This window comes from Mus caroli, chromosome 2 (genome assembly GCF_900094665.2).
Source record: "Mus caroli chromosome 2, CAROLI_EIJ_v1.1, whole genome shotgun sequence".
Taxonomy (NCBI): domain Eukaryota; kingdom Metazoa; phylum Chordata; class Mammalia; order Rodentia; family Muridae; genus Mus; species Mus caroli.
The window spans coordinates 53,490,776-53,496,261 of record NC_034571.1 but is presented as its reverse complement, the minus strand read 5'-3'; positions in this window follow the sequence as shown (position 1 = coordinate 53,496,261).

Here is a 5,486-nt window from a genome sequence, read left to right as displayed (position 1 = left end):
GCATTCGGCAAATCCTAGGCAGCTGCTGTGGACAATCTGAAGCAGCCCCGTATCCCACACCTGGGATTAAAGTGAAAACACATTCCCATAACATTTCTCTGTTTTTTCAAAGAAACCAGAACAACAAAATTGTCACTACACTAAAGCCAGAAGAATAATTATAAGCAGACATATTTACTGAAAATGTCCTGTGCATTGTGTCATGCTGCTGGAGGTCAGATGCAAGCTCTCCTTTCAAATCTCCATCTCCCTCTTGAGGTGCGCAGAATTATCTACTACTCTACTGTACAGATGGCTTAGTGGTTAAGAGCACTCGCTGCTCTTGCAGACAGGACTACGGTTGAGTTCCCAGCATCCCCATGGCAGCTCACAACATCCTGTAACCCCAGTTCCAGGGAATCCAAGTCTTCTGGCTTCTGCAGGCACCTGAATCAACACGGTGCACAGAAACTCATTCAGGCACACACTCCAGTTCTAGGGAAGATGTTGCCCTCTTCTGACCTCTGCTGGCACCAGGCACACATGTGATGCACTTACATACATGCAGGGAAAACACTCTTACACCTAAAACAAATTAAATAAATCTTTTTAAAGCGTTGATCATGTTGCCTTCCCCTCTCCTTTTCGATGTCCCCATGTTCCCACTCCGTGGCTGTGGATCTCTGTGCAGTTATAACAGCCAACATAGATGTGCATATTTCCTCTTGGTATTTTTTTCTTTTAGCTGAGATTTTTGTCGCACAGTATTTTCTTTCTCTCACAGGGATCTTTTTGTTTCATTTGCCAATATACTGTGAAGTTCACCTTGTATAATGCATTACGAACTTCCTTATTGCAGTTTTCCAATGCTCCAGTGTCCACTGTAAGGACACACCATCATTTCCTGACAGAGGTTGCCATACTGCTGAACATTTAGGTTACTTTCACCCCCCCCCCACCTTCTGTTTAGTGCTGAGACAAGAACTTTGCGCGCACACACACACACACACACACACACCATTTTCCAATTAAATATATTTAAGTACCTGCAGAATAAAGATACAAGGTTAAGTATTCACAATTCTGCAAGAACATTTAAGGTTGCCCTCCACAGACCTTGGACCACCTTCCACACTGAACATAACACATAAGAGAGATGCAGTATTTAGTGTTATTTCAGGTTCACTGGCTCACATCTAAAAGGTTTATCTTCTCAAAGATGTCTCAGAGATGATTTATGAAAAAGAAATACAGAAACTGGGGATATAGCTCACACATGGGGCACTTGCCTAGTAAACCCTAAGGCTCTGAGTAAGTTCAGTCCCAACACACACACACGTACACACAGAGACCCCCCATACAACATGCATCCATACAATATGTACACACATACACAGAGATGTGCAGACACATACATATGAACACAGAGGCACATACACAATCACACACATACAAAAAATTTGCACACACAGACATGTACACACAGAGGCACATATGCAACATACATAAACACACACACACAAGGAAATGTACACACACACACATATATGTACACACAGGGGTGCATACACTCACTATACACATGTGTATATACATTTATATGCACACACATAGGCACTTATATAACATACACACAAACACACACAGAGAGATGCACACATACATACATGTACACTCAGAGGCACATAATAACATATACACATACACAAAGAAATTTGCACACACATAATACATGCACACACATAACACACACACACACATACACACACACAAATGCGTGCATTCCCGTGCTCACACTGCTTGCTCCCTCCCTACCTGCAAACAGCATAATTTTGCTTTCTCTCTGTTGTATATTGTTTCCCCTCCTTTCTGTAAAACTCCCCCTACTTTCCAAAGCAAGCTGGGGTTTATGAGTTTGGGATACTGGGCAAATATGCCCTGCTTAACAGTTCTACCAGCAGGTGTCTGACTTCCAAGCCATGCACACTAAGCCTTTCTATGGGGCTTCAATTGTCTACATTTTTCCTCATTTTCATGTATGAGTCCATTGTCGCTGTTTTCAGACACACCAGGAGAGAGCATCAGATCCCCATTACAGATGGTTGTGAGCCACCATGTGGCTGCTGGGAACTGAACGCAGGACCTTTGGAAAAGCAGTGCTCTTAGTGCTCTTAACAGCAGAGCCATCTCTCCAGCCCTCTATGGGGCTTGTAATAACACCTCACCTCCCTGTTCCACATAGCAGCAGCACACTGTGGACAGCCCTACCACGAAGTCCCTGTCCCCAAACTTCCTAAAGGTTTCCATCCCACCAATTGCACATTGGCCAACTCCTGCAGATCCCTCTTCCCTTATCTCTTTTCTGCTTCCCTTTCCCTTTCTTTCCTTCCTTCCTTCCTTTCTCTCTCTCTCTCTTCCTTCCTTTCTTCCTTTCTTTTTTTAAACTTTGAAACAGAGTCTTACCATGTACCTCTGCTGGCTATCCTGGAACTTTCTAGGTAGACCAGACTGGCCTGCCGCTCAGAGAGATCCACCCGATTCTGCCTCCCCAGTTCTGGGATTAAAGGTTAAAGGTGTGCATTCCGACACTTGCCTTTACTTTTCCTTTTTTTTTTTTTTTTTTAAAAAGACAGGGTTACTCTATGTAGTCCTGACTGTTCTGGAACTCCCGATGTAGACCAAAGTGGTGTTGAAGTCAGTGATATGTATGCTTCTGTGGGTCACCAGCCCAGCTCTTAGATGATTCGGGAGGCTAATGACTGTGGACCTGTAACACAGCCCCTCCTCCACACATGGTAGAAGCCTATTGGAACAACAGAAACAAGTTATGGGGAGCTCTTGTGTTCATGTGCATTGCAGATTTACAAAAGATCCAAAGGAACAACAATCTTCATTAAAATCAATCAATCAATCAATCAATCAGCATGGCTGGCCATGTTGATGGCACAAGCCTTTAATCTCAGCACTCAGAAGGCAGTGGTAGGAGGATGTCTGTGAGTTCCGGGCCAGCAGAGAGGGTTTGGATTTTGCATAGTGAAGCCTCATCTGGAAATGGTGGGCAGACACTAACATGGTTCCTGAACAAACACATGGAGACAGTTCTAGATGTTATTAGCAGTGACCAAAGTTGGATAAATCTGTATGAATACTGCCCTTTATGATCGATTCAAGGAGGAACAGAGGGAACAGAGACCTCCTTCACTCCTTCAAACCCTTCTCCTCTTGGTGATTTCAAGCCAGTTGTTGTCCTCGGGAAGCACCAGAAGCAGTCTCCTCTTTGTGGGGATAAAGCTTTGTCTTCCAGGCAACTTGAGTTCAGTTAAGAAACTTTCCAGCGTGGTTTTGTGGGTTCCTGTGAGTCAACTGTGACTGAGTCACACAAAGGGGACCTTTATTAATAAGCATATTCTGTTCGTTGCAGAGAAAATGAATGCCTCAGAATAATTTCACCAAATATTTAAAGAGAAAACAAAAAAACAATGCGGTAAACATATCAGGACGTGATGAGCTGTCTGGGTAATTGGTTGTTTCTGTGCACCTGGTTTCAAAGACAATATTTAATGTGTAATCTGGTTTCATCTGCTCAGGGAAGTGAGGGTAACTCTACCCTCTGGCTCACATCTGCATTAAAATGAGGGGAGGCAGAGTCTCGTTGCAGTGCGTGGAAATGTATGCACATGAGTTGTCTTTTACATGGAGACAGCAATTATACCCCTAGAAATGCAGTCTGTGGGAGAAAATGACATATTCAAGGCTGGGGAACAAAAGCCTAATGCTAGGGGGACATTAACAAGGTTGGGAACCCCTTCTCAACATTCACACGATCATTTACAAAATCTGCAGTCTATAAAATTATTTTTAAAACATGTTTTTCAAAACAATGTGGCCGGTTTTTTTAAGGGGGGGTTGTTGGTTTTTTTTTTTTTTTTTTTTTTACTTCCCTAAGAAAATTTATCAAACAGAATCTGTTTAACTACTCCACAGTAGCAGATATTGTAAACTCTTATCAGATATATCGAAGGATTGAAAGCCACCAGGAAGTGATAGAGGACCCTTGGCCTAACAGCCCTGAAAGGACCCAGAGAGTGGGGAGGACCGGGGTGGGGGAGGGTGTGCCCAAGAACTGCTGGACTTCATGTCAGAAAGTTGGGTTTTAAAAATAATCCTTAGGCAAGTTTGTACGGGAAGGAGGGCAGGAGGAAGGGAGGGGGAAGGAGGAAGAAAGGAAGGAAAGAAGAAGGAAGGTAAGAAAGGAAACTATTACCTAATTTTAAAAAGTTGTCTTTGGGTGATTCTATTAAAGTCAAGAAAGCCACTGAAGTGGGTTCAAGTTTTTGCTTCTCTCGTCTTCTCTGGGGTCTTTTAAGGGATGGGAAGCCAGGTTGAACTGTTCGCCCTCACTGACCAACTTCCTGCAGAGGCTGGATAGGGATATGGAGTAAGATATCAGAATTAATATATGAAAGAACCAAGTCAATGAAACCGGGCCGGAAATCCTTCTTCACCTGTACTACCTGTAGCAGACGGGAAAAGTTTAAGAAAGGACAGAGATAAATAGATGAGAAAGGAGGCGGATGTTGCGCGATGATGTAAAAGGGTCTCGCAATGCCTGCTTCCGCTTTTTGGAGCTACGTCTTTTCCCAGCTCAGCCGCTCACTTCATTCTCGGAGTGTCTTTTTACTTTTTTTGAATAAACTTTTCCTAGTACCTCATCCTGTGCTCCTGCTATTCTCTGTCCTGGGACACGAGAACCTGGACATCTCAGCTGGCGCTCTTCCCTGCTGTGGCTGGATAGTCAACATGCCTAACATCCTGGTTTCTGGGCACACTGAAGAAGCACATTTCACTTAGTATCTGTTTTCTGTTACACCTTGGATCACCAACAAACTATATCCCCTGCTTGACTACAGTAGAACGCCACGAGTCAAGGCAACCTACAGATTGCTTCGAAACTTCTCTGGCTTTTTAATGTTCGATCTTATTTAATATCTAGTAATTTGTATATACTAGTAATCTGTTTACTTTCATAGGAAACATCATTATTGCCGACTTAGGAAGGCTTGATTTAAGATCAGTATTGCTACATTTACATGTTGACAAGTGTGCGTGCTTGAAACTTTTGTTAAACAGGAACATTACCTTTTTTTTTTTTTCCTTTTTCTTTGTTTCTTCCTTTCTTTCTTCTTCTGAGGCAGGGTCTCACTATGTGACCCTGGCTAGAATTCATTATGCAGATCAGGCTGGCTTAGAACTCACCAAAATGTACCCAACTCGACTGGGGCTAGACTTAAATGACCTTATCCAGCCTCTTCTCTTCTAATCATCAATTTCTTGAAATGAAAAAAAAAAAAAAAAAAAAAGGTAGAGGTTATATTAGATTAGTCCTAAATCTTTCTCATTATTTTGTTTTTGTTCCAAAGGTTTCATGGTGGTGGTAATGATTCTTTCTTTCTTTCTTTCTTTCTTTCTTTCTTTCTTTCTTTCTTTCTTTTTTTTTTTTTTTTTTT